At 40.4% G+C, this 23,297-nt stretch overlaps 1 protein-coding gene across 3 annotated transcripts in view; it reads left to right on the top strand.

Annotated features, from left to right (window-relative positions):
* Positions 1-23,297, top strand: part of PIP4K2A (phosphatidylinositol-5-phosphate 4-kinase type 2 alpha) — a 75,261-nt gene that overhangs the window by 6,325 nt on the left and 45,639 nt on the right. The gene's annotated exons all lie outside the window — the stretch shown is intronic.

The raw sequence follows: 23,297 nt of genomic DNA, 5'->3' as shown, positions 1-23,297 counted from the left end.
TGTGTTAAATGCTTCAACTGGCAGTAATTTTGCCATAGTTACTATGGTAGCATCTGTGAAACCATAGGACATCATAAGAAGGCAGATCTGGCCATCTGAGTGTTTAGAAATCCTGACTCGCATGCAAGAACTGGACCCATTATTCTTACCGTATTTCTTCGATTCTAAGACGCCATCGATTGTAAGACGCACACTAATTTCAGTACCACCAACAGAAAAAAAGCTTTGATTCTAAGTAATAATAAACACACCCGCGATTCTAAGATGCACCCCGTTTTTAGAGATGTTTATATGGGGAAAAAAGTGTGTCTTAGAATCGAAGAAATACGGTAGTAAATAAAAACAATTGAAGAGGTATCAAGCATTATTTGACCTTCTAGAAAAATATACTTTGTTTCTATGATAAGAATGTAATGCAGTGATTCTTAAACTATGAAATGGGCCACATAATGCTCCCTCCCAGTGTTATCAAAAACAAGGGTGAGTTAAATGTCCCATCCCCCCCGAAGAGAACCTTCACTTATTTACATTGGATTTGTGTGGTAACTGTTCCCCTTCTTAGCGTTCCAACCTGATTGCAGAAGACCTGTTGCTCTGCTGTAATGATGTTTCTCTGTCCATGGTTTAGACCAGCATGCTGGCTGGGGATGATGGGAGCTGTAGTCCCAATATATCTGGAATGCATCAGGTTGGGGAAAGTTGTTTTAGACTGTCAGATCTCCTGTTGATATTTTAAATGCCAACATTTAGTTTCTCAGTCCATTTAATCCTTGTATGCAGCCATGAGTGCAATTGTGGGTTGTGGACAAATCACTATATACAAGGTTTTCTGAACTCTCACTTGCAGAGCAGATAGTACTGTATTCGGGAGGGCAGAAAATAGACAGATTATAAGGCAGACCAAGCTAACAAAGTCTTGAAAACACTGAATTAATGTTTAATAATCTAATTACTGTTGGAAGATAATGCAGAACTTTTTATTTATTTATTAATGTACCAACGTATTTGCTAAAAAGCCATCAAGGTGAGTGTTTCTTTGATCTGTCCCTTTTGGAGGCCAAAGTGCAAAAATGAAATACTATATTTTAATTACCCCAAAGCAGGCAGAGTAATTTGAATGGTAAAAAGAAAGATGGGTATATAGGATTCACATAGCAAATCATAAAATATTGAAGGAAACGGCAAAGGAAAGAGGACATCTTTGCAAAAGGCTTTGGGGAAATGTTGGTCACCTATATTGTGTTCTCTGCATCTCTTGTATATACTGAAACTCCAGGGGAAAACCCACACGTCTGGAGATTTAATTCAATGCATGGAAATTATATGACAAGGAATAGATTCAACTTGTAATCCAGTACCAATGAATTCAAAGGCATGTAGCTATAAGTTGGTCCCTGTAACTTCAGTTGTATATTTGCAGCTGGTCATCTCCCACATTACCAGTATATGGCAATTGCTGGGCAATGATCACCTTTGCCGCTTCATTAGTCTTAAGATCTTCCCCACCCACCCCACTCTTTGCAAGATGATACCCATATCCACCCTTTTTTAAACATCATAGGGGTCTGCACAAAACCTCTCAGGGTATGGTGTATGTGGCCCATAGTCCATGAGTTAAGTATCCTGGTGTACTTAATCAGGAACTTAATAGCTTGATCTTCTGAGCGCTTTCTCTTGGTGGCATTTAAGACTATAGTCATAGTATCTGTCAAATACAAGGAAGATTCTGCATTTGGCCAGTATCCTAATGATCTATGCTATGGATCTGTCCATGCAATAATGTATCAGAGCTTGTGATGGTCAATGGATCAAAGAACTGTACAGCTATCAGTGAGAGTAACTTGTGAATTATGTATTGTTAAAGCAGAAAAACTGCAAGTTCTTTTCTGTATGTTGGTTTTATCACTGAAATTCTAATATTGCCATTGTCATCAAACAAAGATGTTGGCATTGTTGCCAACTCATAGATCATCAACACTTCAATGTATCTTGTCTATCACAATAAAGCACATAACCCTCAAGTAAGTTAGACTTTTTCTAGTAGTTTTCTCTTTTTGACTACATCAGTGGTTCTCAACCTTCCTAATGCCGCGACCCTTTAATACAGTTCCTCATGTTGTGGTGACCCCCAACCATAAAATTATTTTCGTTCTTCTCTACACGATCCATTGTCATGGGATGGTTTGCTAATGAAAATAATACATAACAATAGCTTTAATAATACAAAAGATGATACATGACATAGTTCAGTCAATACAGTTTCCTAAGACCATCGGAAATATGTGTTTTCCGATGGTCTTAGGCGACCCCTGTGAAAGGGTCATTCGACCCCCAAAGGGGTCCCGACCCACAGGTTGAGAACCGCTGGACTACATTTTCCACTATACCTAGCTTTCCATTTCCTGAATGTGCTAAAATGGAATATTTGATTTTAATATGCTTGTGGTAGTTCACTAAGAAGTAAAATGTAATAGGCTGTGAACAGCCCAAGCAGTTCTTCCCACTGTACATAGTAAAACTGTCCCTTAGCATTATTCTACTTGTTCGATAGTGAGTGTTTTAAAAATAGGACCCCTCCCTCAGTTGTATGTGGTGTCTCTTTTATACCTGGGGGCAATGAAAGGATGTTAAGTGTATTCTTTAAAATGTTAGTTCACAGAGGCATGTGACCTTGACACCTATACAGATGGGAGCATTTTAAAAAGACTATTTAAAACAAAAACCTTTTTGTTTCTCAGTGAAACAGTTTGGTAGTAGTAAATTAAACTTTTGGATAAAAGAAGTATTTTAGTCTTTAGATGTTCTGAGGTCACTTGTTTCAAAGCTATCATTAACAGAAAAAAATACAAGGCCAAAGTGTGTACACATGGCCCACTTCAAAACTTAATCTACATTTCATTAAACACATGTGGTCCACCAAAGAGAAACAGTTGAATTGTTGCACTTTTAAGAAAAATGTTTTTGAAAGACAAAAAAACTTGGGTTAGTTTCCAATTTTGTGTTGCATGGTATGTTGGTCTGCTTCAAGTGGTGAAGTTAAATGTTAAATTTTAGATGGAAACCACTTCTATCTATTAAAGATCATGAAGTCTGTTACACTCCGTGAACAAGAATCTATGAGAAATACCATGATTTTTCCTATGTGAAAGTGTTTTCTTTGAAGAAAAATGCATGGCATTTGAAATGGTCCTGAGTAGTGGTTAAAGCCTGAAGGTCAGAGAGAAACCAATGGATGCAAATCCATAAATATTCAGTCGCCAATGCTTTCTGTCATAGTCTAGAGCAGCAAGTTGAATTTGATACCTAAAACACTGAGTGTCTAAATTTAGAGGAGATACAGAAGAAAGCATACTGCCATCTGTGCTTTCATCTCTATTTTTTTTTAAGTGAGGAGAGATTATTTCGGCTCCTTCTATTGATCAAAGTATTGCGCAACTTCCTGGCATTTTCTCTGTGTGTGTCTTCACCGCACCTGAATGCTTGTCATAATTGCTTGTTTGCTACAAATCCTTGAGGCCAAAGGATATATAAACCTTCAATTTCAATTTAAAGTCCCTACATTAGTAATTGTTCTGCCTGCAAATGCAGCCAGTCTTCCTTTAGGCAACACGATTGCTGGCAAAACTACTTAATCTCAGCTTATGTTTGTCTGATAAAACCTATGATGTTGTTCTGTCTGTTCTGTTTCTGAGGTGTAGCTTCTTGGAGAGGCTTGATGATACTTAGCTCATTAATTAGTTCACAGGTGCCAGCATTTGTTACTGCTAGTATTTATTTGGAGTGCCCCTCAAGAACCATGTATAGAGGCTATTATGGCTGATACATAGTCCTAAAAGGTGTACAAAGAGCAGACACATCACACTGACAACAAAGGTCCACATAGTTAAAGCAATGGTGTTCCCCGTAGTAACCTATGGCTGCGAGAGCTGGACCATAAGGAAAGCTGAGCGAAGGAAGATAGATGCTTTTGAACTGTGGTGTTGGAGGAAAATTCTGAGAGTGCCTTGCACTGCAAGAAGATCAAACCAGTCCATACTCCAGGAAATAAAGCCAGACTGCTCACTTGAGGGAATGGTATTAAAGGCAAAACTGAAGTACTTTGGCCACATAATGAGAAGACAGGATACCCTGGAGGAGATGCTGATGCTAGGGAAAGTGGAAGGCAAAAGGAAGGGGGGCCGACCAAGGGCAAGATGGATGGATGGTATTCTGGAGGTGACGGACTCGACCTTGGGGGAGCTAGGGGTGGCAACGGCCGACAGAAAGCTCTGGCGTGGGCTGATCCATGAAGTCACGAAGAGTCGGAAGCGACTGAACGAATAAACAACAACAACAATCCCAGAATGATAGGACTGAAAATGGTACTGTTGGCTTGCCAAAGAGCTTGGCTGCCAGTTTAGGAAGATTAGAATCTGTCAGGTCTGGATGTACTATCGTGCTTTATTAGTGGTCTTATAAAGCCATATCTGCTTGCTCCCCTCTGCATATTTTAGGAGTATACATTAATCCATATTACAGCCAGGGAACGAATATTGCTAGTGAAAAATCGGGGCTCTATAATTCCAAGAGCCAAATCTTATAGGTTTATCATGAGCTAAATCTTGAGTCTGTTACTTGGAGAAATAAAAATATACATATAAATACTATAATTTCTACTGGTAAATTGAACCAGTACCTAAAATTTTGGAATACTTCTGTCTGAACTGCTTTAAACATAAGAATTCAACATCTTTTTGTGCTAAAAGCTGAAATTCTTAAAGGCTGAATTTCAAGCCCAGTACTAAAGTCTGCACTTAAGTGAAGCTCATAAACTCATAAAGCTCTGGGCTTTGCAAGCCTTTTGCTGTTACTTGGAACATGACTAATTTTGCTCCCTCAAAACTGACTTCATTTTTCCTTGCTACAGTGCAATGAGTTTGCTATACTTCCTTACCGGAGAACTGAAACCGTGGTAGCTTGCCTACTCCCCTTCAGTTCATAGTTCGCTTTTCAACTTGTCAGTTTTTAGCCACCACACTTACTTTCTGATTTATTTATTTTAAAGTCATCTTTACTTCCTCAGTCTGGCTGCTGTGTTAGGTGATGTACTTAATTGTGGCAAGTTCTGCAAGTACTCCCTTCTGTTAAGGGACTGGATATGGCAGGCTTTGCACTGCTTTATCTTAAGAGCAAGATAAACTCAAGCAGATTCCTTTGTACATTGTTATGGCGCTCATAACATTCTCATCACTCAATGGCAAACTACATGTGTTCTGTTCTTGGCATTACTTTCGGTTTGCATTATAGATCTTGATTTTGCATCCTTGTCTGGTTGATCCTTGCTGAATGGGCTATATTGATTGCCATTCTACTTATATAAAACTGAGAGCTATGAGTTGTTTGTACTGTTGACTGTGAAAGTTTCTTGTCATTAGTGTAGATGCTATAAGGTCCTCAGTTAACTTCTTCAGTGAGTTCAGTGTTAAAACTACATCTTTAAGAGCTGATTGACACAATGGCAAGCCTATTTTTTATCTGTAGAGACTCTTCCATGTGATAAGCAAATGAATGAGCTGGTTACTACCAATTCACTGTAAGTACAAATTGTATAAATCCCCACTCCACCACCTTGCCTTAAGGTGCAAAGTCTCATTGACAACTTGACAAGAATAAAAAGGGTCCTGTGTATGCAATTAGCAATATAAGTCTGGAAAGAAATATTAAGACTAAATGGCTCCGTTCAGAAGATGCCTTAAACCAAAAGCAAAAAGCCTTATTCACGATGGTTAAAGCGGTGGTTTAAGGTGTCTTCTGAACAGGCCCACTATCTAGACATCTTTTTCCTGAATTAGTGGAATTTTCTAAATGTCTTGCTGAGACTGCTACAAGGGGTCTGTCGTCTTAAAAGGAGGAATTGAGTTCCTTGCCACAGGAAAAATGCTCAATGCGCTTCGTAGTATTGGCCCACGGTTATGCTGTATTTCTAAACAATAGAATTCTGTTCTACTTATTGATCTGCCCCTTAGAAATAATGAATACATTGCGTGGAATAATTGGCTAGGTGATACGTGTTTTCAGGACTGTTCATATGGTAAATCCATAATGAATGGAAGTAATCAATGTGGCATCCTTTGATCACATGGGATGCAATAAACACACAAGTTGGCTATACCTGTTTTAAAGAATAGTATTTAAATCTTTTATCTCCCTATTTTAAAAAGTAATGTGGTATTCAGTATGCATGAGGGCTGCTGACGAAGGAACTAGAAAGGAAGCCCCACTCTATGCATGCTGTTTATGTGTGTGCATGTGTGAAATGCTAGAGTCTATCAGCTAGATCCAGTAATGATTCAGAGTAGTGTCTTGTCTTTTTTTTATATATGTATGTAGTGATGTACTGTAATGGGCAATCATGGTGCCCTGTACTGTCCTATTGCTTGTTAATAACTTCTGTTCACAGTATTACACACTTCATTCTCATGTAGCACTTGTTTCAAATATCATCTTCAGAATACTTGACGTAATTAGTGATTTTGGTATAGAGTAGTGTAAGTCCTAGGGATAAGAACATAACGAACATAAGAAGTGCCCTGAGGCTGGATCAGACCGAGGGTCCATCTAGTCCAGCACTCTGTTCACACAGTGGCCAACCAGCTGTTGACCAGAGACCAACAAAGCAGGACATTTGCTATGTATCAACCTGCTGGCAACTATGTTGGTCCCCCGCCCCCCAAATGTAATACCTACCACATGTAGGGATGCTTGAGAAATACACTCTTTGCAAATTCAGATTCATTGACCTGATCTGAACCTCCTGGATGAATATGTGGATTGGCACTAAATTATCCACCACCTTTCACAGGTCTTGAATGATCCAATGTACTTACCTCAAGTATGTCAAAATGAATTTAAATTTACATTTCTAAACTTATTTGGATATGCATTTTTGAGAGTGGTATCTACTCTGCTGTAGGACCAGATTCAAATTTGGTTATATTTGCAAGTGACCCATTTAAATCAACGGGAGATAAGTTGTTCATGACCAACTTAAGTTTCATGGATTTCAGTGGATCAACTCTTTATGACTAATTCTAGGCCCATTGCTTACACATATACATTCTACTGCTAGTCTGACAACTTGTCCCACTCCCATCATGTCACACATGGCCCACCAGGCTTGTATTATGGCCAGGCAAGTGCTTGACAATCTCCTTGTTTTTGTAGTCCCAGGCAGCAGGAACAGGAGGCTTAAAAATACATTAATGGCTACCATGCATGGCTGGTGGTCTGCATTTGATGGGTCACAAGTTGTATAGGCACATTCTACAGAAATCTGTGGTACTTGGGATATCATTGTCAGTATATAGAGTTGGTTCTTTGGTCTAGAATACTGGGTTTGCAGTCCTAACCACCCTGGCCTTGAAGTGATTTTCCAAATGTCTGTGAAGTAGAAATGAAAGTAAATTAACTTCAAAAATAGTATCCCAACTAATTAAAGTTGCCTCTTTAGAACATATAACATATATAGTTAGTATTTGGATGAGTTCCATGAACTTAGAATAGTTAGCAGACTGGGTTTTTAAAAATCATAACAGCTGTTTGACAAAGGCTTGTCTTGTCAGTGGTACAGTTACTTGATACTTAAGTTGGGCATGTCATATAGGCCAAGCAGCATTTGTCATTATTTTTCCATGACTGTGTCATATTTTTAATTCTGCATTATGATTACTTGACTGATAAGAAGAACAAATTGATAGTAATGCAGGTAAGCAGCATTACTATCAATTTTTAACTTTTTAACTTTTAACTTTAAAACAGAAAAAAGTGTTAACTTTTAAAAAATTTAAAGATTCTTTACTTCGTAGATTTTTCACTGCTGCTTTCCCGTATTTTGTATTTCTGTAAGGAAACTGCCATCCTCAAGCCACTTAGTTCGGATTAGTTGTACTATAGTTGTTGGATTACTTCTGAAATAAGTGGTTTGAGGTCTGTAGTCTCAATTCTATTCCCAATGGGAGTGATACCATCTGCTCTGTTTACTGCTTGTGATGGCTCGAACATAGACAAAATAGTGGATTGAAGCCTTTAGGTTTTTTTTCTGCTCTTAAGCTTTTAGTGAAGGATAAATTGTTTAAGTTACCCTTGTTCACAGTATACTTGTTGGTGAGTAAAAAGATTATTTTCGCTCCACTTCAAGACGTGGTGGAAAGAATGAAAGTTTTAAGTGAAAAAAGGGCATTGACATCTGTACTCAGATGGACACAATGTAATCTCTTCAGAGTTTCTAACAACACTTAAATAAACAGCTTTTGTGTTTTCATGTTTGCAGGCTATGATAGAACCCCCACTGGAACTGCTAATCTGATCTCTGGAGTATTAATAAACATCAAAGCAGGAAATGTTTACTAGATGCTCTTGAAGTATTGCATGTTAAAGCTCTTGGTTGAAAGACATTTGCTCAGTTAAAGTACACTAATGTCAGGATAATGTTAATTTAAGAAGCAGGACAGTCCTGACCATGACATAATGAGATTTTTCTCAAAGTGATCTACTCATGAGGAAACTTTCTAGGGTAGTGGAGGCAATGGTCATTTGAGCAGGATCTTGTTATACACTTAATTTATAACCACTTATTTAGAGGGAGCCAGGAAACACTTGATGACTAAACTTTTTGGAATTACATTCACCTAACCATCAGTAAGGCTGGAAAAAGTCCTATAGCTTCCCAACTGTTCTAAACAAATAATGGGATTTCTAGTTCAATACCAGTTGCTTTGTCATAATAATAAAAAAAGTAGGCAAAGGATACTTATTCATGTCCCACCTTTTGACTTAAGAAACTCTCAGGGTTACAAAATACAAGTTGGCATAATTTTGATTTGTGCTGCTTTCTGCAACCATCAACAGGAAGGGGCAGCCAAATGGCAATTGGTCCCTGGTAGGCTGATAAGAGGGGAATGTGCTGCCGTGAATCTCCCTCTGTGGGAAGACTAGAAAGAAACTATAGTTTAATGTTCCACTACCAGCATCGCCACAAGATTTCTTCTTCACTTCCTTCCTCCCACAACACTCCAATCCAAAGAGACTACTTTGAACATTGGAAAAAGGATCTGAACAGGGACTGCACCAGATTATTTCCCATCCTGTGGCTCTCTTAGCAATTGGGCCAGTAAATTCTACCAACTCTCCCTTTAAGTACAGAGGACTATTCTTCATTGGATGGGTCAAATCAGCATATAGTTGTATGTAGTCAAAAATAACTAAGAAATGCAAGGCTATGAAAAATTCTGCAATATTACCTTTGCAAAAGAGCGTACTACTTAGTGCACAAAGTTTTCTTGTACCAGATAATCTTTACATAATAGATGTTCTATGTAGTAAAGTTATTAGAAAGGTGCAAGTTTATCTTTGGCACAAACGCTCTGTTTTTTAAATGTGTCCTACAGGTCAGCTTTCTTTTGAGCTGTTTCAGTAGTGTTGGGAGGCCTTACTTTCTCATTTTAAGAGTCACAACTTTGCTAAATTTTACAATATAGATTAAAATTACTTTGAAGTCATGGCCTGGGCAAGTTTTTTTAATGGCCATGAAATTAAGAAATAAAATTAAATGTGCAGAAATCTTAAATCCCATTTTCTTCCTTTTCAGACCACAATTGTGTGAGCTGTTCCTCCCAACTCATTCCAACAATCAGATCTATGTACAGTTGTGTAACTAATTTACTAGCCTTTCTGACCTAGAACCCCACTTTATTAATTTAGATCCATTATCCCCAACCTTGGAACCTCCAGGTGTGTTGGCCTGCAACTCATATCATTCTCAGCCAGCATGCCCAATGGCCAAGGTAGTTACCAATGATGGGAGTTGCAGTCCAACACATCTGGAGGGTACAAGCTTGGGGAAGGTTGATCTAAATGATTTAAATCTGGAAGAGTACCTGCGTGAAGCACAGCACTAGTTCCAGTGGACAGCACTACACAGATGCAGTGGTAACAGAGAAGAGAATTTTATGTTGATGACTGTTCTGAATTCATTATTTGAACAGAAAAGAAAAGAAGATGTGACAGGCTCATTTAAACGTAAGTTGAGCATTTATAGAATGAATGCAGGCAAACCATTACCACCACCACCACATGTAGTAAGATTTTCTACCACATGATTGGTCTATATTGTAGCAACTCATCCTCATATGGACAGATATACAGCTATTGTGTATACACATGTAATGACTGATGTGGGGGAATTAGCTCAAGCATTCGTTTAAAAACAAATTTCCGTTCTTAACACGCACACAAACATTACAGAGGAGAAAATTGGCTTGATTATTGTACCCACCCCCAAATCTGTGGGTCAGTCAATATACTGGTTCTAGTAGGCTTAACTAGAAAAGAGTGAGAAAAGATTAATTTGTGTTTAATAAAAGCGGTGGCAAAGAAGTGATGGAGCAGGGTAATAAAAGTGGTGGTATGGAAGTGATGGGGCAGGATAATAAAGGGTTATCTGACCATGGAAGCTTTGGTGCTGGTGAAAATGGTGGGCTGCAATGACAAAGCGATAATTAGGCATGTGATGGTGATGAGAAGACTGAACAGGGACAAATCTATTATTAGGGAGCCTGGAGCCACTCACAATTTTTGTCACAATCAAATGTAGAAGATGTTGTGGATCCTTAGACCATGATTTGATAAGATTTTTTTATTCTCAGTGATTGACTATGATTGCAATAATTTTGCTTGTCACCTAACCCCCCTCCTCTTATGTTGGTGTGTGAATCCTCAGGTTACATGCATGGTGATCCAGAACATACAACATAATTTCAGCTCTATAAATCCTTTCAGAGTTGGTGGACTGCAGTATTTCATACTTCTTTGGAAAATATTTTAACACTTATTCTTCCAAATTATAGTAGATCTTTTTCTAAGCTCACTGAAATTTTGACGATGGCCCATATTTTTGAGACTTCATTGTGAAATAGAGATTGATACAGTTACCTTAAATAATGCAGGTGCAAAAAGCTGAAGGATATGATCCCATATATTATTGTTTTGCAGGTTCTATAGCATTTAGAGGTTTATTGTAAACTGAATTTAAGATGCAAAATATGGTAGAATTATGTTATAATTTTTCAAATGAAGTGTTCTAGGTGTACAACCAAAGATAGCTACATTCACCTAATGGGGATCTATCTATGTAATACAGCTTTGCATAATATTGCGTTTAAATCATAGTTCTTGTAATTCAGTATTAATTATTGCTTCTACTAGTATGTATGTTTTGTTCTTTCTCCTCATGCATGTCCTGTTTTATCCTCATGCTTAGGTGACTAAAACTTGCAATGAATTGACAACTGCTTTCCAAGAGAAGAAGGAAAATTGCAGGCTGTGCAACTCACTTCCGATATATTGATCTTCTTTAGTATAACTTGCCAGGTCTTTAAGATGGTTCAGTTGAACTGTCTTTTATGTCAGTTTTAATTTGGAGCTTTTTATAGGAGTCAAGCCTAGAAGAATTCCAGGCAGCTTTGGACTAAAAAAGTCCTTCAACCCAATGCCAGGAGTTGGAGGACTTTTTTTTTTGTCTAAACATGCAGCGGATTGTGCCCTAAATCACTGTACCCAACAGTAGTTGATCATGGAACTGACCAGAGGGGAAGTGATCCTGAATTTAATCCTAAATGATATCCTCAATCTGGTACAAGACTAGGTGTTGAATCAGTTGGAAGCAGTGACCCTAGTGCTATCAAATTCAGCATATACGGAAGTGGAAAATTGCCAAGGAAGTTGAACTAAGTCACATTTCTCTTCAAAAAAGGAAACTATTTTTTTTAAAAAGAAAATTCATTTTTAAGAAAATGAAAGGAAAAGTAAAGAAGGTTAAATCTTTCCTGAATGCTAGTGGGTTGGTGGTTTTTTTGTTTTTGTTTTTTAAAAAAACCATAGTAGAAGCTCAGCTAGAATTATACTACAGATCAGGCAAGGTATCACTAACTCACAAGAATGATTTAGTTAGCGTGAACAAACAAATGGTAGCAACATGAAGCTTTGACTCAAAAGAATGGATGTCTAAAATGTGGGATATTGTGAGAATACACAAGCTGACTTGAGAGCTTCAAATTGTAGAGGAACCACTCTTTTACAGATATATGGTCCTTGTTTTTTATATAATTCCCCATCTGGGAAAGCAGAGGTTTTCCAGGATCATAAATATGTTTCCTTGTACTGGTAGAAGAGAATTCAAGTTTTCATCAAAGGGCCTTAGAAGAATGCACATATATTTTACTATTTCTCTCTCCATGTTTCTGTCAAATCTTCCCCTTCTGTGCTCTATATTGAGTTGAATATTTTGTTAATCAATTTTACCTAATGATGCAGACTGATTAATGAGCTGTTTGAATTAGTTTGTTCCTATTTGTTTTATCTTTTTGCTGAAAACTTAATAAAGATAATTATAAAGCAATATTGTTTTCAGTATAGTAAATAAAGCCATTTAAAAATAATTTACATGTGTTCTTCTTGGCCTGCAATTTTAGTATTTGAAATCAGGGCATGACTTGCCTTAATTTATAATAACCCAGGAGTGACATTTTTCTAGAAGATTAAGGCTAAGCAAAATCCCTCCTCTCCTAAGAAGAATAGACAGAGTAACAATTACAAATATGGCAGATGTCTGGTATAAGCTAGTAAGAACTATATTGGGCCAGTTCTGAAATAGTTAGTGATGTCTTTATCAGTCATCAGGTAAGGGGAGACATGAAAATTGTATAAAATTATACGTTATGTGAAGGAAGTGAATAGGGAGACACTTTTCTCCCTCTCATAATGCTAGACCTGGGTCACCTAGTGAAGTTGAACGGTGGGTAATTTAGGATAGGTAAAGAAGTAATTCTTTACAGTATGTCTAGTTAAACTATGGAATTTGCTGCTATAAGAGTAGCGACAAACAATATACACTTCTAACCATACAGGGTAGGAGTTTCCGAGACACCCCTTATATGTATTGCTCAGAGGTAGCACACACATGTTCTTAAATATTTCTTAGTATGCACATATAAGAATACACATGTGAGTGTATGTGCGCACACATACACGCAGGGAAGGACAGATTCCTTTTCCAGAGTTTCTTTTAAGCTCCTCTTAAAGTGTGTTTGCCAAGCAGTCCAGTGCATGTATAAGGCCAATCTTTAGGCTTGACAAAGAACTCCAATTTACATTTGAGCTGCAGCCCCTCCTAAAACTCTACATAGCAATAAGACTCTGAAAAAAGGTCCCACTCCCCCCCCATCCCCTCAAAAAGAAGCCTTATTGTTGTGTGGGGAGGGAACATACCTGGACAAAGAAGAGGAGAAAGATGCAAAAGGTGTGTGTGTGTGTGTGTGTGTGTGTGTGTGTGTGTGTGTGTGTGTGTGTGTGTGTGTGTGTGTGTGTGTGTGTGTGTGTGTGTGTGTGTGTGTGTGTGTGTGTGTGTGTGTGTGTGAGAGAGAGAGAGAGAGAGAGAGAGAGAGAGAGACAGACAGACAGACAGACAGACAGACAGACAGACAGACAGACAGACAGACAGACAGAGAGGACAGGGAAGAAGTGGTAGCTTTTCCCATTATGTGTGAGCACACACACCCCTCAAAAACCCCACTAGCTTTCTTTGGAACTTTACCCCTCAGACAGAAAAAAGGTTCCCCATCCATATGACAGAGGAACTATTTTAGGGTGACCATATGAAAAGAAGGACAGGGCTCATGTATCTTTAACAGTGATAAAGAAAAGTAGGTGTCATTTATATGCATGTAGCATCTGGTGAAATTCCCTCTTCATCACAACAGTTAAAGATACAGGAGCCCTGTTTTCCTTTCCATATGGTCACTCTAAACTATTTCCTGTAGCCCTTGGCACTTTCTAACAGAGGGCAGACTTTCCTTTTAGTACCCACCCAGAAATGAGCACTTTAACCAAAATGCAAGGAAGCAGAGTATGAACAGCTTTGGAGCGTTTAGCCAAGGCAGCAGAAATGCTCAGGGAGCAGCTCCAACAAGATAAGACCTTTTCTAGAAATGGAGTTTTATTGGGAAAACACCTTTTATCAGCTTAGGTTGATATACCAACTATGCCCTTATCTGGACAGAGATAGCCTAGCTACAGTTATCCATGCTCTGATAACCTCTCGTTTGGATTACTGCAATGTGTTATATGTGGGGCTGCCTTTGAAAACGGTCCGGAAGCTTCAGCTGGTACAAAACAGGGCAGCCCGTTTACTAACAGGGACTGGCCAGTGAGATCACATTACACCAGTCCTTTTACAACTTCATTGGCTGCCAGTCCAGGTCCGGGCCCAATTCCAAGTGCTGGTATTGACATTTAAAGCCCTAAACGGTTTGGGGCCAGGTTATTTGAAGGAACGCCTCCTCCCATATGTACCTGCCCGGACCTTAAGATCATCTACAGGGGCCCTTCTCTGTGAGCCCCTGCCAAAGGAAGTGAGGCAGGTGGCTACTAGGAGGAGGGCTTTCTCCGCTGTGGCACCCCGGTTGTGGAATGAACTCCCCAGAGAGGTCCGCCTGGTGCCTACACTGTACTCCTTTTGTCGCCAGCTGAAGACCTTTTTATTCTCTCAGTATTTTAACACTTAATTTTAACTTAAATTTAAATTTTACTGTTTTAACTCTGTATTTTAATTTTATATCAATTTTGCTGTGTGTTTTTTATCCTGGTTGTGCTTTTTATACTGTATTTGTGCTTTTAACCTGTTGGTTGTTTTATTATGGTTTTAATTTTTGTGAACTGCCCAGAGAGCTTTGGCTATTGGGTGGTATAAAAATGTAATAAATAAATAAATAAATAAATAAATAAATAAGCCATATTAGCAATATAAATGGCTAACTTTTGGAGGCTGCCCCAGGAAAGGAGGTGGGGAATGAGCCGTGCTGTGGCCATTCAGAAAAAGAAGGTGAAGCTTGCAGTTGGAACAGGAGAGCAGGCATGAAAGAATGCTACTGATTTTTTCTGCTCTGTCCAAACATATGCAGGTAGTTATGGGAATCTACCTGCACATATGTAGACAGCCAGGGACCCAGGAAAAAGACTCACAAACTTTGGGAAGGGGAAACCTGGCTGAATTTAAGGAGATAAGGGGCTAGGTGAATACTGATGTTCCAGGGCAGTGATGGTTTGGGGTGACAGAAAACTGGCAGAGTGATGTGTACTCAAAAGCAACGATGGTTTAACAAAAAAAAGGCACCTGGACTTTTAGCGATAACTGTATAGTACCTATAGGAAAAACCACTTACATTCTTGGAGCACTATGGAGCAGCCTTCCTTAATTTGGGGCTCTCCATATTAATTGGTCTACAGCTCCCATCAGTATGGCCAATGGTCAGGAATGATGGAGTTTATATTCGAAAACCTCTGGAGGGCACCAAGGTGAGGAAGGCTGCTATAGAGTGGGGCTTTGATTAGGTGAAGGTTTGGCATTTAAGACTCCGGAGATCCCACGCTGTCTAAACGGTAGATGGGGCCACTCCCTTGTCCATAACTAGAGGATTTCAGTGGGAAACCCCAAAGCTTAACTAGTTCTCCTCTTGCTGTCCTTCCTTCATAGGCAAAGTAGAACCTTTGAGCCAAGGCAACGTTATGCTTCTTTCCCTCCTCCTGGATGATGTCTTATATGAACCTGAGAATTTTTAAAAATAGGGTTTGCTCAATGTCTGGACAAATGTTATCTAAAAAATGCAAAAGCTTTCCAGGCAGGAAGCTCAAATTAGAGCCTTAAAACAGCTGGGGACTTGGCTGCATCTGGATGTCTGAAAGCATTGAGATTTAAATAAAAACACAGATTTAGCATTTCGGAGACACACTCCCAAGGGATTCCAAAAGGATCCCTAAAAATATGTCTTTCTCTTAAAGCAATTCATACACCTCATTATACAGGGCCGACTCATGACATTGTGCTGCCTGAGGCAAAGAATGAGATGGTGTCCTCTTCGGGTCTATGGCTGCTGTACCTTTCTTCAGCACTAGGTATAGGACAGCATCCTCAACTCAACAAAAGGCAGCTGACTAGTTTAAGGGGTGGGTGCAGGTCAGGTGTTGGGGCACACAACTCTCTCCTCCAGCAACTTGGTGCTGCCTGAGGCAACTGCCTTCCCTCTGCCTAATGGTAGGGCTGGCCCTGCCATTGCAGAAACTGCTTGGTGTACAACACATATTACAATTCTTCGCATGCTTATAGCACCAACTGATAAGCCAGCCAACTGGAAGCTACTGCATCACAAAATTGTTGGTTTTTGAAACCAAAGTCCTCTTGCCTTTGAGTGTTGTGATGAGAGGGAGACTTACTGTGATTGGATGGCAAATGTTTACATTAATAATGCTTACATTTATACTTAAAAAAAAAAGAATCCACATCCATAATGGCCAGGTTGCAACCTCCCCCCCCATTTTTTTTTTTTTTTTAATTCTACGCTGCTCTGGGCAGCTAGCAAAAAAGTACCCTCCTCTCCATGAATTGAAGAGAATTTGGCAAGAAGAGCCTTTTTGCTGCCAGGGGACAACCACCACATGAGCAGTGAAATCTACTCACTGGCCATGTTCACCAAACCAATAAGATCTTGTGGGGGTGAGAAATGATGGAATTTATTTTGCGCCTTGTCTTCCATTCTAAGGAGCCCAAATATAGCCTTCCCAGACCTTCTCCATCTGCCACTCTTGTGACAGACTTTGCATAATCATTGCTAACAAGAACCAGGGTGCTTCACAACACACCACTGTGTTGTAGTAGTTAGGAACATTGGACTCGAGCCAGGGAGACCCAGCTTGACATTCCCACTCAGCCAGACTGGGTGACACTAGGCCAGTTCCTGTCAGCATGACCTACATTGCAAGGTTGTTGTGAGGACCAAATGGCGAGACAGGGGAGCTGTGCCTGCTGCTTTGAATTCCTTGGAGCAGAGTGGGAGGTACAGATACTAAACAAGCTCTTCTACTGCATCGTTTAGGGGAAGTTCTTAAATCTGGCATTCAAGCAAAAGACTAGGAAAGCAAACACTGTAGCTGTGCCATTTCCCATTTTCTTGGAACAGAAACTCAGTGATAGTTTTCCCACCAGCCCTGCATGCTGCTGACCTCTTTCCCAAGCCTGACTGTGAGGGTTGCAATGATTGTGTCTGGGTGACATGCCAGATGCAAAGAGGATGTCCCTTAAGCTGCACCCATACCACCTGCATGTCATTCCACCGTCACCACGTTAAGCCATGAGTAGGGGATGAGCCCTGGCCTGATGGGGAGGCTGTATCAGAAGAGCAGTATTTGCATTGCTGTGGGTCACATCCAGTTGGTGCTGGACTTGGCGGCTCAGAGCTCCAGAATCTGAGAAAGGCTACTGGTGAATCCGTCTCAGAATTTGCTGTAGTTCCTGCAGGAAGATGTCGGGATCAAAGACGCACCACTTGGAATTCAATACCCAATTGAAGGAAATAATCAAGCTACTCGCTATGTGGAGTACAGGAACTTTTGAGATAACTATGGATTCTTTTAAAATGGATGCAGAACCCTTTTCAGAGATGCTTTCAGGGGCTGTATTCCAGTGATGGATAGAGTCAAAGGCAAGAGGGACAAAGCCAAAATTGGCCAAAAAAATACCATAAGATTTTAGCTTAAAGCTGTTACTGCCAATAACTAAGCTTTAGGAGAGGCATGTCAAACTTTTAGGATGGGGAAAAAACTGCACAAAAGTGAGGGAACCACCAAACGATCAGTGGTTGGAGGAAAAGGGGTGGGACCAGGAAAAGGAGTCATGGCCATCTGAGGATCCCAGGAATGCTGGATTTGGCCCCTGGGCCTGAGGTTCTACACCCTAGTTTTAAAGAGTCCAACTGGATGCTGTTATAAGAGAAGAAAAGCAATTATGTTATGGGGATTTCTCATCCTGTACCATTAAATCTTGCTTCTGTCTTGTGGAGTGTCTCACGGGTTCTCCCAAGGGATTGTGTGAATGTCACTGTGTTGCTCTGATTATATCAACCCTTTAGATCAGTGGTTCCCAAAGTGGGTGGTATTGCCCCCTTGGGGGCGGTGGGATTGCATAGGGGGGCGTTAAGAGGCAAAGGGATGGCAGGGGGGCGCTAACAGGCAAAGGGGTGGCAGGGGGTGCTCGAGGTGGTCTCTCCAGAAGGTCCTAAAACTCAGGGACCGAGCAGGAAAGAGCAGCAAATTCAGCTGCTCTCCCCACACCGCTCCTGCTCAGGAAAGACTATCTTTTCACTCACGCAGCCGCTCTCTCCTCCTATCTCAAGCCCACAGCGGCCACACCAGAAATGGGGGTGGGGGAAGCACCCACAAGAGGCAGCAGAGCAGAAAACAGCGGTGAATTCAGCTGCACTGCCCACTCTTCTCCTGCCTAGGATGGCCCAGGGCTTCTTTCCTGCTGGAGCCGCTGCCGCCTGCTCGCTCGCTCGCTCTGCCAGAGCTGCTCCCTCCTACAAGCTGCCCCAGCAGACCTCTCGCAATAGTAGCTGCACAAGGCAGGAGCAGCAGCCATGTGGCGGAGAGGAAGGAGCATGTGGAGGACGGCGGGCGGCAGAGCAGCTGCCAAGAACAGCAGTCAGCTGGCAGGCTGGGTGGGGAGCTGGACTGCTTGTGCTGCTGCAAGTTATCACCAGGCTCCCTTCCCCTGTCAGGAGTTGCAGATTGGGGCCATCTCCCCTCTGAGCTGCTGCCCTCCTGTCCTAATCAGCCCGGCAGCTATTGTGAGGCTTGGGGGGAGGGGGGGTTGGAGAGAGAAGGGGGGCTTGGAGGGGGGTTGGAGAGAGAGAGAGAGAGAGAGAGAGAGAGATGCTGTGTGTCTGTGTGTGTGCTCCCACCCCCAAAAAATCTGGACTACAACAGGATTGGGAGAGAAAAGAAAAGGGGGCGGGAGAGAAAATTGCAATTCCCCAGGTCCTTCGTGGCTAAAGAAGATTCAGCAGCACCTTTTTCCAGAATGCTTGCTGAAACCATTCCTATCTGCCCTTGCTTATTTCAGGGTGTCCAACCCCCTTTTTTCAAGCATTCTTTTGGTAAACATGGTATGTGTGTATCTTGTGTCACCATAAAAACAGAGCTGCAACACAATCCTAAGTATGTCTACTCAGAAGTAAGCCCCACTGAGATCAATAGAACTTACTCTGAGGTAAATGTGCATGGGATTCAGCCTGAAAATGAAGAGAGGGTGAAGAAAAGACAGGAGAAAATGAATTGTAGAAATAGAATAGCAAGGTAATTGTGGGATATTTAACCATATTTAAAGACAATAAGTACAGTAAAAATTAGTGCCCCTCTACTTCAGTCCCAGCCAGATTTTCCATAGGAAAACTCTGTACCAGGTGGCAGATAATTATTTTAAATTTTTAATTAAAATACATTATCCTTTCCTATAACAAAATGGCCCTTACTCCTAAGTAAGTGTGTTCCACTGAAGAAGGAAATCCTATTTGATTCCTGTATTCATGCTAGTGTGACATGATAAGTTAAAGGCACAATTTTATGCATGTTTAGACAGAAAAAAGTCCTTCAACTCCTAGAATCCCCTCTAAATGGGAAGCACCCGCCCCAGGCTTGCCAAAGGAGGGAGGAAAAAGAGAGCGAACGCCTCTGTTTGCAGCCAGCATGGCGAGGCACACCAATTGGATTTTGAATAAAGTATTCAATTAATTGTTACTGTTTTGAATTTTATTGTTATTATCTTCCTTGGTGAGTCGTTGAAAACCACTATTCTGAATAATGATTTTTATAGTGTAGGGTAGGGGGACGCTGGGCATGAGTTTGTGGAACCAAGGGGGCGGTGACCTGAAAAAGTTTGGGAACCACTGCTTTAGATAGTTCATCTTAGCCTTACAATTAGGATTGCATTGATGAGTTGTCTTTAACATCTTCTGATCATTTAAAGTGTCCCCAATTAATATTTTCCTTTACCACAGAAATTAGGACCTCAAATAATGGGTATAAGTTACAACTACCTAGATTTCGATTAGGTAGTTGTAACTTTTGTAAACTGTCCAGAGAGCTTTGGCTATGGGGAGGTAAATAAATGTAATAAATAATAATAAATATAAGGAAAAACTTCCTGACTCTAAGATCTGTATAATAGTGGGATAGCCTACCTACGGAGGTTGTGGGTTCTCCTTTGGAAGTTTTTAAGAAGAGGCTGGACAGCCAGCTCTAATTGATAGTTTAATTGGTTTTCCTGCACATTGCAGAAGGTTGGACTAGATGATCCTTGTGATTCCTTCCAACTCTACAATACTATGATTCTTTAATCAAAAAATAACATGTCCTTACAAACATTGTGGGATGTATGTGCTATCTAAAGAGGTATTCTTCATCCTCTAATTCTAATATGATGCTGGCTATGGCATACAGGCTATGGCATACATTGTCTAAAGAGATTGCTCCTCCTACGAACTATTTATTCCTGGGCAGATTTAATTAATTAATTGTAGGGATTTTAATTGATTAAGGGCGCAATCCTATGGAAGTTTAGACAGAAAAAAAGTCCTACAACTCCCAGCATCCCCCAGCCAGCCATGGGATTGGCTAAACGTCCATAGGATTGTGCTTTAATATTACAATTCTTCACCCACTTATCTGGGAGTAATCCCCATTGAACTCAATGGATTGTGTATAGGATTGTGCTCCAAAGAAATCTTAATCCATTTATTCAGGGGTGTGTGTGAATGATATCCCTACTAAAAACTTACTACAACTTATGCTGCAAGGAATTTGTTAGTCTTTAGGATGTCACAAAACATCTTGTGATGGTGTAGTGGTTAGGGTGTTGGACTGGAACTCTGGAGACCCGGGTTCTACTCCCCATTCATCCATGAAGCTCACTTGGTGACTTTGGACCAGTCACTGACTCTCCGTCTAACCAACCTCACAAGGTTATTGTGAAGACAAAATGGGGAGAAGGAGAATCATATAAACTGCGTTGGGTTCCCTGGAGGAAAAAAGATAGGATGTAAATGCAATAACAATTAAAAAATAGATAGATGGATATGTTTTATTTATACTTATATGAGCTTAAGGATGTCATTATATACCAGAATTTCTGCTAGGGGTTTTGGACAGCTGAAATGGTCTTATACAGAGTTGGGCCACTGGTAGCAACTCTCTATTTTGGCAGGCAGTCTTTCTCAGCCCAGCTGCCCAAGTTGCTTTTAGTTAAGAGACTTGAGGGATTGAATCTGCATGATGCAAAATCCCAAGTGTGTACTTTGCCATGGACCAATGGCTCCTCCTAAAGATTCAGTAAAATAACTCTGATCCCCCCTCCCCCCAAAAGAAGAAGCCTGAATTGTGTTTAACGTTCTTACTGTCATGATCCAAACCATTTCCTTGTAGAAATGTGTCTGGTCCCCATCAAACTAATCTTTCTGGTTTGTAGCAACATAGTACAGCTTAATCATTGTTTTCATGCAATTTGCATTTGTGATCGCCTGATGAGACAAACGGCCGTTCTGCGTTGTGACACAGAAAGTTTCAATAGTAGCTGGCTCTTCCCAGCCATCAAAGCCAGGCACCAAAAATCTTGAAACAATTGGTTCTTTTTCCGTTTCTGTTTGACCATCTTTTTAAATAAAGATGCTGTGATTTTGGGCAGGGCCTGAGAACAAAGGCTACTCAAAGTTTGCCCTGCTGTGCCTGTCTCCATTGTGCTCAATGCCAAGCTAGCTATCTGCAGCTAGTTAAGCTTCTGTGGTTATTATACCTTTTGTAATCGGATAAATTTGCTGAAAAATCAGGAGTTCCATATATGATGTAAATGTCACTTTAGCAATTAGCAAGAAAGGGTGGAAGTATGGTGCTTGGCCTGAATGGATATGAGAAAATAAGGGAAACTCATTTTAAATTTATTTGTGTAGGGAAAATGATGCTTGATTTCTGGATTTTCTAAGTAGATTTAAAAAAAAAAAAAAAAAACCCAAAAGGATATAGAGCTGCTCCCACAGCTCTCTATTTTTTTAAAAAAACCTACTTACAATTGAGATTTGTGCTATTGCTATGAATTTTGGCACAAATGCTCTCTTGGTTTAGAGATGTCATCTGGTTTTCCCCTTTGTTTTTGAAAGCTTACAAAATAATTAAATTCAGTTTAAATTTTAGTTGTATTTTTGTGCATGTTCTCATATTTCCATTCTCTCTCTCTCTCTCTTTCTCTGCATGTGTGATCTTTTAGAATGGATTTTCTGGACAGGGCTAATGAAACTCAAGTTCATAAAAAACATACACCTAAAACATATCAATGCAATTAAAGGACAATGTGTATACACTGACTGGATTCAGACAACACGATAACCAATGATGGGTTAAATAGTCAATGGTGGGTGAAATAGTCAACGGTGGGTTATTGTGCCATCTGTTGGGACTTTTTCACACCATGATTGGTTAGTCGCCTGAAATAACACAAATAACCAAGGCTATGCAGAGTTAATTATTTGAACAACCATTGGTTATCGTGTCATGTGTCGGACACCATTGACTATTTCTTCACACGCACTTGTTTTTTCCGGTGACTGCAATCCCCTAGCAAGAGTTGCTAAAGTGGCGGCGGCTGTTCTAGTCCAGCTGGCAGAATTCGCAATGGCTGGTGGGGTACCAGCAAGAGAACTAGGGTGGTAGAGGGTGGGGGATATGTCAATCAAACACACCATTGACTGTCAACTCGAAGCTGGCCTTAATCCACTTCATGGTTGATTATAATCATGTGTGGGGAATACCCCCTCGATAATCACATGTTGAGTTAACTGTTAACCCACCATAGCTTGAGAGGTGGGGATGTGATGATAATATTGAATTCTGAAGATATGGGAGAGTTTGGTCTGAAAGGCATACTCTCTATGTCAGGTAGGCAATGGTTATTTATTTATTTATTTAAGGATTTTTATGCCGCCATTCAGCCAAAAAAGGCTCTCACGGCGGCTTACAAAAGTATTTCTTGACAGTCCCTGCCCACAGGCTTACAATCTAAAAGACATGACACAAAAGGAAAGGGGACTGGGAGGGAGGAGGAGGAGGGGGAAAAGGAAAGCTGCCTATGAGTTAAGACTCCTGGTTCTTTAGTGCTGGTGGTTACAAAGCCATCTACGCTACAAAATAATAATTAAAATAATCCCCTAACTTCAGCCCTATCTCCAATGCATGCAAAACATTCTCTGGGGTTATGGATGTTGAGGGCATGACGGGTGTGTGCATCCCCACCGCCTCTTTATCAATTTGCTCTTGCCTTTTTAGAATGCTAAATATGATAGTTCTATCACCAATTACTGCTGTTGTGAAGAGTCAGTGTGGTGTTTTCC

Source organism: Elgaria multicarinata, chromosome 1, assembly GCF_023053635.1.
Source record: "Elgaria multicarinata webbii isolate HBS135686 ecotype San Diego chromosome 1, rElgMul1.1.pri, whole genome shotgun sequence".
Lineage (NCBI taxonomy): Eukaryota > Metazoa > Chordata > Lepidosauria > Squamata > Anguidae > Elgaria > Elgaria multicarinata.
Note: the sequence above shows the minus strand (reverse complement) of the source record. Positions and strands in the feature narration are given on the sequence as shown.